Consider the following 11468-nt stretch of genomic DNA (forward strand, 5'->3'; position numbering starts at 1 on the left):
GCACAGCAGGGGACAGGAGTGTGAACTGCAGCTGAACTGTTGATCAATCAAAGAACATTACTCAGTTGATTGATCAGTACATCTGTCTTTACTGTAAAAACCACCATCTTGTGTGAACAAAAGGAAGACTGACCTGGAAGATCTTCTTGACTTCCTGCCCTTAGAATTAGGTATAAATACTGAAGCAGGGACAGTTGCTCCTCTGAGCAACCCGACAGCATTACAACCTGTGTGTGTGTGAGTTTGATCATCCTTCAGTATGTATAAACTCCTTCTTGCAAGAATATAGATTAAAACTCTTATTTGATTTTGATCCTGACTTCGTGAAGAATATTTTTCAAACAAATATGAAATCCCAATGGTCTAATTACAGGAAACACATGATGCCTGGTTCATAAAAAGGGGAGGACAGATAGTTCATATGTGACTGGGTTTATCCAGAAGGCCTCTCCCAACAGATGTTACAACAGATCTGAACACCTTGTCTATGAAAAGTGAGAGAAATGTATTGGTGCCGGATGGTGAACACATTTGTGTTCAACTCTAATAACCCTTGTTTATCACCCTACTTGCCAAGATTTGTATCTAGATGTTCGTATCTCACTCTCTAATCTTAATCAGTTACCATCCTTTGAATGTTACAAACAGATGGAAGAGGTGTGTTTAATTCCTGAGGTTCTCTGGTGTCTCCAAGACCTTTATCTGTACCTGCCCAAAATTACAAAATAGATTTCTGAGTGCAGTTGGTAACAAAGTTAATAAAAAGAAATGTAGCACAGATATTTTCAGGATCTCCAATATCTACTAATGCTCCCTGGGATCTACAATGAACCGTTCTCATATTGGCATTTATCTGACTGGAATTCATTCAAGCGTACAAGCCACGCCGCCTCCCTCTCTCTCCTTGTTCCCCTCCTCTCTCGTTTTCCTTTTTTCCTCACACTTGTCTTTCATCATCCCTTCATCCTCTATATCCCCCAATCTCACAGTGTACATAATATTTCTAAATGAAGTAAAACAATATATGTAATCTAAGATAATAAAAAGCCATCCTTTGAATGTTGACTGAGTCTTGATTGGATGCAGCGGCTCCATAAATCAGATGAAGCTCAAACAACCAAATCAAATATTGTAAATTAATCTTTGCAGAAACTCTACCTCCCTCCCTTTCTCTCCTCCCCCTCTCCCTCACCGTCTCCCTCTCTCTCGATGGATAAGGTATACTGTACACGTGGAGAGATGGTGAAGGGTGCTGTATTGTTTCATCGTGTGTATGTATTGTGATAGGGAGGATTGCGCAACTCATATTTATGCAAGTGACCTTTATCAAAGTATGTTGAACTATAGGATATTACCTTCATCTCGGTCCCAGGTAAGGATGCTATAGTTAATTACAGAATCTCATTTAAAGTAGTTGTTTGAGTTTGAATTCAAGGTGCACAGTTTTGTGTAAAGACTCATTTTTAAATGCCAAATTAAACTTCCAGAGTTGGATCTAATATAAAAATAGCTGATGAAACAGATGACTGTAATTTCAGACAGATAAAATCAGGTTCAACACTATACGTGTCTCATTTGGATCAAGACGTTTTACTCTGGTTCTTCTTGCTCTGGGATCAATTCTACTTCAATGCACTCAGGACTTACACATCCTATTTAATATATCTTAACTCAAATGCAATCTGCTATCATAATAGCGATTTCAAACTGTTCTACTTTGACTCTATTACCAGGCTCTGTTCTGTTCTCTCACAATCTTTATTTTCAGCAGTTTCTACATTTATCTCGCTTAAACTACTTCATCGTGTTCAATTTTCCTTTGCAAATGTTGATTAATCAGATGATTACTTTCTTGTTCCACTGATCAAGAAAATCCACAATGAGAGAAATGCCCAAGATGACATATTAAATATAGTTTTGTCCTACCAAAAGAAACAAAAACACAAAGGTATCCAGCTAAAGGATATTACTGTACTGCGTACTTTTTCTAACAGGCCTATTAAGCTATCAAGCTCTCCCAATGTTTTAACTGTTACTTTACTACTATCTTATTTGTAATTCATGTGGACTGTGGTAGCCAAAGACACTTTTCCACATTGGGGACAATAATGTTTCTAACTAACTAACTTTACTATGGTAGAAGTCTAAGAAACCAACTAATATTAACATTTAAGAAGCTAAAACCAGATGTTTTTTTACTTCCATTCTGTATTTCAGATCAGCTCTCCAGTGTATCAACTAAAGTGAAATGTTTCAAGGCTGCAAAAACAACTGTTACCACTACACAACGGCTACTACCACTAGATGTGTTTGGTGTTCTCTCAGTATTTTGTAATTAATAAAAATCCACATGAGCAGGACTACAGGGGGAAAGAGATTTAGCATCGTATCACCTCCACTTGGACCCTAGGAGGAGAGCAGCTCCGCAGCTGAGTGAGACAGAGGGCAGGGGAAGTTGCATGGTAGACAAGAGGCAGGGGAAAAAAGGGAGACAGAGAAAAATGGTGGTCTGGTAAGGACAGGAGGAGAGAGAGAAAACAGAGAGACAAAGAGGAGACAGGGGTACGAAGGTAAATTGACTTTGAGGAGGTTAAACTCTGAGACTATGCCCAGAAGAGACTGATTATGATAAGGAGAAGAAAGGAGAGAGAGGAGACACATATTTCATTAAGGAGGAGGGAGGCAGAGGGAGGGGTGAATGTTGACTCTTTTTTCTTCCTTTTTTTCTAACCTGCGTTTTTAGACAAGCTAATTAGGTTAGCAGCTAATTAGCTTGTTTTGATTCACTAAGTCACCTTGACCCACGCTTTGACCTATCGGATACTAACTGAATAGACACACACTGTCAGGCAGACAAATAAACACACACACAAACACAAAATAAGACAAACACATATACACAAAGACATCCAAACACATATAGACACAAACACACACACACACACACACACATTTGGGATTGCTGTAGAAGTAGCAAGCAGACAGTTATATTGGATTTGTTTGGGGGGTCAGGTCCAATGAAATTAATCAAGTTCTCTTCCACAAAAACTATCTTGCACTCTCACTGTCTGCATGTCTTTCTGTATACACCTCTCTCCTAATGCCTGTCTCCGTTTGTAGACCTGTTGTCCTCTGCCTGTCTCGTGAGAGAGAGAGAGAGAGAGAGAGAGAGAGGGAGGGAGGGAGGAAGGGAGGGAAGGAGGTAAGGAGGGAGGGAGAGAGACAGAGACAGAGAGACAGAGACAGAGACAGAGAGAGAGACAGAGGGAGACAGGGAGACAAAGAGGGAGAGAGGGGGGGGGGCTTTCCAGGTGTTGCATTACTGTAATAAAACATTTATAATGCTCACAGTCTAATCAGATCATGTCTTATTGTAACTCAAATCAGATTATACATTATTGTAATTGGACGGCACACAGATTGAATTACACAGTGAAAGACAGTTAGCAGACCACAACTCAATTATTTTATGTCTATCAGAGAAACAGAGAGAGAGTCAGAGAGAGGGACAACAACAACAAGTGAAGTGAAACATCAGTATAGAGTGTCGGTCTATGTGGGAATAAAACCAGTTTAATAGTAAAATTAGTGTTTTCTAAGGTCATATATAACGACGTATACAGCGAGACTATATACATTTGTCAACCAGTAGCTACTAGCTCCCATGAACTTACCTACATTGTTGTTGTTGTATTTATTCCTGCAGCACGTATGGCCTATGTCAGAGAAACACTCATCAAGATAAGAGACAGAAGTGTGGGGATTGGAATAAGTGCAGCGGAGTGAGCAGACCTTGAGACGATCACCACTTGTCGGCCTCTTACGACCACCCTGCCAAAATGGCCCGTCCAAACTCCACCAAGGGCGTAATGGCAGCCTCATGAGGAGAGCCGGGATGGGAGCTAAGCTAAACTAGCTAGAACCTTAGGCTATTCCACTACCCAGCCTGCTCCTGGCTGATGTCCGTTTACAGGAAAATAGGGTGGATGAAATAAGACTCAGGCTTACCCAGCAACGGGAGACTGCGCCTCCGTCTTTACTCCGGCGGGACGAGAGGATGCGGACTCTGACGTTTGAGTAACAAGCATCATTGATGTAAAATCACAGTTGATGCAAGGAGTATCTGTCTCTTTAACATTGGTGGTTTATTCGACCAATGCAATGCAAATGTTGAAAATAATTACAGGAACATTTTACATCAGTTGATAAATCAGGTCATTTGATGGTTTAGCCAAAAGCAGACGTTCACCTGTAGTCATGTTGCTGTATATCACAATACATGTCTCTTTATAAAATGAGATAAACCAATAATTACTGTAGGACCACCCACTCTTTTTCATAAACACTAAAAAGCTTTTTTTAAAAGGCCATTCTGTTTACCATTTCACACACCAAGTGTATGTTAACAAGTTGACATTACCAGATGCCAATCCTGAACATTTTGTTGCCTCCGATTACTAAAAAGGCACCGAGCTGCATCAGCTGCCACGCTTACAGCATAAAGTACCAACATGAGAGAGAACGACTCTGAAACTGACAAATACTGTACACATTCATCACACCCTCACCCTTTTTCCATCCTCTGACACATATACACACACATATATATAGAATTGAACTGATAACAAAATGATCTGCTCTCATACTACTGTTTTCTGTCTGGTCCATGCTGTAAAAATGAAGGCTAGCTTGATGATTCTGAGGAAGAGCCAGGATGAAAATGTCAGGGTTGTCGACTATAGGGACGTGTGTGTGTGTGTGTGTGTGTGTGTGTGTGTGTGTGTGTGTGTGTGTGTGTGTGTGTGTGTGTGTGTGTGTGTGTGTGCGCGGTGGACTAATGCTTTTTACCACTCAACTCAATCAGATGGACACATGGAAATTACACAGTTATATTAAACAAATAACAAACAAAGCAACAGAGGGTATCCATTTCTAATTAATAGTTTAATAATATATAGTAGTGACGTCAAGGTGACTACGTCCACTTCTTATAGACAGTCTATGCTACCGACTACACATACAGTGCATGCCCCTGCCACCTTACTGTAGCTGGTCTGAGTAGCTCAGAACCATTCAACTGTAGCAAAAGCATCTATAATAAGACGGTCACATCTTAACATCTCATAAACCTCTTTTATAAATGATCTATGTATAGTGCGCTCATGAATCCTTTAGGAAGAGTGAAATCTACTTAAAAAGGACACTCTTCCTCTTTATCAAACAGTCATTAGCCTTATAAGGAAGAGTGCTCTGCTTTTAAAAGATGAGGTGGATTATTGCCAGACAGTAACACCCCCACTGACGAAGTTATTCCTCAAAATCTAACTTAGTTCCTACCTGCATCACAGGTGAACCACATGCCTCTGGCCTCAGAAATACCAGACATTGCCGCCGTGCCCTGTGTGTTCTCTGCGGTTGACTGCACCTGTGCCATTGCTTCCCAAAAATATCACAAAAGACCTTGACCGAACTTACCCTCAAGCCGTGTTTCATCCTTCTGTCATCTTTATCATCATCCAGTCATCTCCGTCGTTCATCGTGTCTTCATCACATCATTCATCTTCATGCTGATTTATCCTGGAGGGAGAATAAAAGAAAGTTGAGGATGAAGTCTCCTACAGGTACACTATGCAACCATCACGTTTCCAAACTTCTGTATTGTTTTCATTAAATAACATCCTTCGTTAGTTTATTCATTTTTATAATGATTCTTTTTTTTTGGGGGGGGGGGGGGGTTGTATAGGACCTTGACGGAAACAGGGACAGATTCTCCAAATCCGTGTTTCGATTTGACCTCAGATTTTAAGGTCATGATTCGATTCAATTTAAAAACTTTCGTTCAGCACCGACGGCTATGCCATTGTTAGGCGATAGAGTCTTAATTCATAAAGATCAACAGATCATTGGTTTTATGCCCTGACAACTGTCTTTTCTTTAAAACGATAGGCTACATGTTATCAAGCGTGATATAGCCGCCATATTTTGGGGGGAATATACCACACTTAGGCCATATTATTAAGTTTAGGTAATTACTTTTATATTTTTTATATAGTCAATTGTGAACAAACCGTTAAATACAAAACCTAAAATAAAAGCCACTAGATGGCAGGATGGTACTTTACAACAACAGCTTCTCAGAGTTTTACGAGGAACACCTGAATGCATCATCAAGTCCCTGTTGGCGCCATGGTCATGCTTTCCTGTACAAAGCGATGTAGACACGTTCACAGGGAGATTTTAAGTGGAGGAAGATCGGCTCTCCCAAGTTTGGATGGCGTGACCATAGTTTCAAAAAGCCACCAGATTCTGGCGACTTTGCAAAACCGTTTGCTGCGATCTGTTTTCTTGGCTGGTTCATTGCTGCAGTCTCTGATTCTTCTGCAGCCTACAAACTCATCTGTCTACAACACGTTTGTTGTTTCCATAACTCACGGGAAAGGCAAAATGTTGTACTTTAGAGAAGCAGGAGGAAATGTACAATTTAAAATGGTGACATCCCTTCTGTATATCAACCTAATAAAGAAACTTGAATAATAATATACTGCAAAACATCTAAATCGGGCTCCCATCTCCTCCATCTGGTTTATTTATGAGCTCTCATTGCATAAACAAATTTGATCATAACTCTGAAACCTGTTGTCATAAATCTGACCATACAGTTGGTGTGCTGTGCTCAAGAAACATAGGAGTGGTCATCTGGGCCTTTCGCACAGTGCATGGTCTCCTTCCTCAGCATCAACTGCAAACCTATTGTGTGGTGGATGTGTCTGGCAGGAGTGCCAGCCTTTGTATAGAGACCTGTGCCCTATCCTATACATCATTCCCTGACACCTCATTGGGCTTTTCTGTGAGAATCATTATGACAGATGAGATAATTTGCAAGTGCAAGCGCCACATCAGGTGACTGCAAGTGGTCAGATATGAATTATGTAAATACAAAGAGGTCCTTGAATAATTAAAGCTGCAACAGAGCACAAACCTCACTTACATTCAGTCCTTCCACATACATTTCATCACTTGACTGTAGCAGTGTGGACTGTGTGTACTACATTACTTATACAATAAGAGGAAATCTTGTGTTGACTTGATTTCTTTGCTCATTCAATTCAAACGTGTTTATAAGGTACAATTACCAGTCAAGATTTACTTTCACACACTAGTAGGGTTCTTCAAAAAGAATATATATAGGCTTAGGGCTAAGAATCGTGTGGATTTGGTTGCACTCCAGTGAAGTACATGATAGAAGGATACGTACATATGGTTCGATGCCTCTGCTCCTGTATCATTGCCTAATTGAAAACACACTCGCATATAAAAAACATTGTGGTCTGAAGCCAGAAGCTTGTAACTGTGATTTAACTTTCAGCCTGGATGAACAAGAGAGGCCTTTCCATCCGATTTCACTCTTTCATTCAGTAACTCTTTCAGCCTCCCGTTCCTTTTTTTCCCCTCCTCTCTTAATTTGTTTTGCTACCCTATCTCCCTCGCACACACTCTCTTTGTCTCTCAAACACCTTTTGCACAAACCCAAGTCCATACTTTTCTCCCTCACTTGCTTTCAATTAGTCTTCTTGTCCATTTCTTATCACCTGCCCTTAATTCCTCCTTCTCTCCCTTCATCCTTTCAATCCTTGCTTCCTCTTTAATTTTACCCATTTAATTTTTCCTGTTTGCTGGCACAACTCCTCTATCTCTCTTTGCCTCATTATCTCTCTCTTCTTCTCATCCGTCAGTTTTTCTCCCTTCCTCTGTTTTTTATTCCTTTCTGCTTCTGTCCATCCTCCACCTGTCCTCCAAACATGCATTTACTAATTCAAAAAAAAAGTAAGTTTGGTGTTTTTTGTTTTTTTTTTATAACAAAGCAAATCCCAAGTAGAATTCAAAACATCTAGAAAAAAAGGTTTTTTTCAAAAATCCAATTTTGCTTCAGGGCAGCACAGTGGCTCAATGGTTATCACTGTCACCTAACAGCACGAGGGTCTTGGGACTTTTCTTTTTAGAGTTTTCATATTCTCTGTGCAAGTTTTCCTGTGGGAGTTTTAGTTCTATGGATGCCCTGAGAGGCACATGAGATAAAAATCTGGTGATCTAATAGTTTTCTCTCCTATATATATATATATATATATATATATATATATATATATATATATATATATATATATATATATATGAAATAAGAACAGGTGAAAAAAAAAGGTTTTCCCAGGTTAATTTTCTAGGTGTTATTGAGTAATACTCATTCAAATAGATATATTCTGAGTTACCATGTTATGTAACATCACTGTCATGTCTGTCTTTTACCTAGAAATGTTTTATAATCCTATCAATATAAGCTAAGGGTGGGTGAGAAAACAGCGGTCAGATGCATGGAGGATCGGGTTGACTGGAAGCACCGATGGAGGGCCCGTCTGAGGACGACCTAGTAGTAGTAATATATGTACATTGTGTTGAGAGTGCATGAAATAAAACTCACCTGGAATTTAACATGAATTCTTCAAGTCCTATTTATAACATGAGTATTACACAAACAAACACTTTTTCACCTGTTTTTAAGTCATAAACACAGGAGAGAATTTGTATATTTAATTTCATTTTTATTTCTTACTCAACTCTTTAGGGCTTCCGTAACTTTCTTTCCAAAGTCTAACATGCAGGTTACTGTGGGTTAACTTTACACTGTACGTTGTGTGAATGTGGTTATCGTCTAACACTAGGGATGGGCATTTCAAGCGAAAATACTATTTGATAATCACTGGTAGCTATTTGATCATTCTTCGAAGATCGCCGCCCCACTATACTGAGAGGTGTTTAAAATATGCCCCTATGTATTGAAATAGAGTTGGAAAAAACAATGTTTCAATAATAAGTAGTCCAAAACCACTGTACCACTAACATTTTATACATACTTTATTAAGATAATGAAGATTTTATGAAGATTCTATGAAGACTGTATGAAGACTTTATGAAGATTTAAAGATAAGATCAATTAGATAAGATTTTTCTGAATTGCATGTAATTTATACAGGTGTACCTCAACAATCTGGTAATTCAGTGTATAGTCACCTGGTGGTAAACCTGAACAAAATTTTTATTTCTAGTTCTTAATGGACAAGAATACACAAAGCTTACCGTTTCTCATATTAGCAACTGCAACGTTTAATCTAAAATTAGAATAAGTCAAACACAGTCACTAAAAGGTGTCAAGAAAATGACAACCGAGAGTCATTACTTAGAATGTGTTGACACGACTGCAGCAGGTGACTGGAGCAGTGACAAAGTCAGAGTTTCATTGCTTATGGAGAAAAAAAAGAAGACAGGTAAAACATTTAATTTTTATATATTTTTTCCACAAATATGTATTAAATTATTCCCCATAGTCTATTCTCTTCATTTCATAGCTTTCCTCTTGGTTGCGCTGCTTCCAGCCTCAGATCGAGATTTGGAGGGCTGGCTTTTATGTTAGAGCTTTTATCCAATCATATTTCAGACATTGTGAGAAGAGAACGGCCAACCCCGATGCTAGCGAGCCTATCACAGGGTTTGTCCGCCACTTTCAAATCACTAACTATGAGCGGTACCCCTGGCTCACAGCCTCCGAGACTCACAAGCCCCCGGCTGAGCGCCGCTACATTGGAGTTCACCCCAGTGGACGAGAGGGTACGACTAACACGCCCTCTATGGTAGCTGGAAGCTGATGGGGAACCATCGTCAATTTCCCTGTTGGAAGTCACTGAGGTAGTCAAACAACACCACAGTGGCAAAGCCGCAGGGGTTGATGAGATCCGTCCAGAAATGCTGAAGGCTTTGGGTGTTGAGGGGCTGTCTTGGTTGACACAACTCGTCAACATTGCGTGGAAGTCTGGGACAGTGCCTAGGGGGTGGCAGACCGGGGTGGTGGTTCCCCTATTTAAAAAGGGGGACCAGAGAGTGTGTGCCAACTACAGGGGTATCACACTTCTCAGCCTCCTTGGCAGTAAGTCGGACTCGTTCCCAGTGAATGTTGGCCTCCGCCAGGGCTGCGCTTTATCACCAATCCTGTTTGTAATTTTCATGGACAGGATATCGAGGCGTAGTCGTGGAGGAGAGGGGTTGCAGTTCAGTGGCCTGAGGATCTCATCGCTGCTCTTTACAGATGATGTAGTCCTGATGGCGTCATCGGTCTGTGACCCTCAGCAGTCACTGGATTGGTTTGCAGCCGAGTGTGAAGCGGTTGGGATGAGGATCAGCACCTCAAAATCTGAGGCCATGGCTCTCAGCAGGAAACCGGTGGATTGCCTACTCCGGGTAGGGAATGAGCCCTTACCCCAAGTGAAGGAGTTCAAGTACCTCGGGGTCTTGTTCGCAAGTGAGGGGACAATGGAGCGAGAGATTGGCCGGAGAATCTGAGCAGCGGGGGCGGTATTACATTCGCTTTACCGCACCGTTGTGACGAAAAGAGAGCTGAGCCAGAAGGCAAAGCTCTCGATCTTCCGGGCGATCTTCGTTCCTACTCTCACCTATGGTCATGAAGGCTGGGTCATGACCGAAAGAACGAGATCACGGGTACAAGCGGCCGAAATGGGTTTTCTCAGACGAGTGGCTGGCGTCTCCCTTAGAGATAGGGTGAGAAGCTCAGCCATCCGTAAGAGACTCGGAGTCGCTGCTCCTTTGCGTTGAAAGGAGCCAGTTGAGGTGGTTCGGGCATCTAGTAAGGATGCCACCTGGGCGCCTCCCTATGGAGGTGTTCCAGGCACGTCCAGCTGGGAGGAGACCCCGGGGAAGACCCAGGACTCGGTGGAGACATTATATCTCCTCACTGGCCTGGGAACGTCTCAGGATCCCCCAGTTGGAGCTGGTGGATGTGGCCTGGAGAAGGGAAGTTTGGGGTTCCTTACTGGAGCTGCTGCCCCCGCGACCCGACCCCGGATAAGCGGTAGACGATGGATGGATGGATGGATGGAGGATGTGCAACATGAATATCCTATTTGTGCACATCACAAGTCCTATGATATCATTGATCAAAATTCCTCACAAAGAACATATGACTTCATCTAAATGTATGTTGAAAACAAAACCTGACAACAAACAGAGAGAGGTGACTGAAGAAAAGAAAGCAGAACAAAGAAGCTGATGCCATCTGGCTTGTTCTTCATTACAGCTGTTACACACACACACGCACAAACGCGCACACACAAACACACGCACACAGTCTCTCTCTGCAGGACACCAACAATGTTTTAATGTGATTCTGTCTTGAGGTGAAAAGAAAGTGAAATATGTCTCTTTGGGACTTGATAGAATTGCAAATGACAGTCAGAGAAGACAGAAAAAGATCGGGGCAGCGCTCAGAGCTCGGTTATGACTTGTTCAGTAGAGTTCATCGACTGTACACACAGCAGCATATGACATTTGCAGACCCATTGTTATAAAAGCATAGTTCAAGTCCTCTGTTCTCAGTGGACGAGTCACACTTGAATCAGTTAGAGAAT

Source organism: Cottoperca gobio, chromosome 3, assembly GCF_900634415.1.
Source record: "Cottoperca gobio chromosome 3, fCotGob3.1, whole genome shotgun sequence".
NCBI classification, from domain to species: domain Eukaryota; kingdom Metazoa; phylum Chordata; class Actinopteri; order Perciformes; family Bovichtidae; genus Cottoperca; species Cottoperca gobio.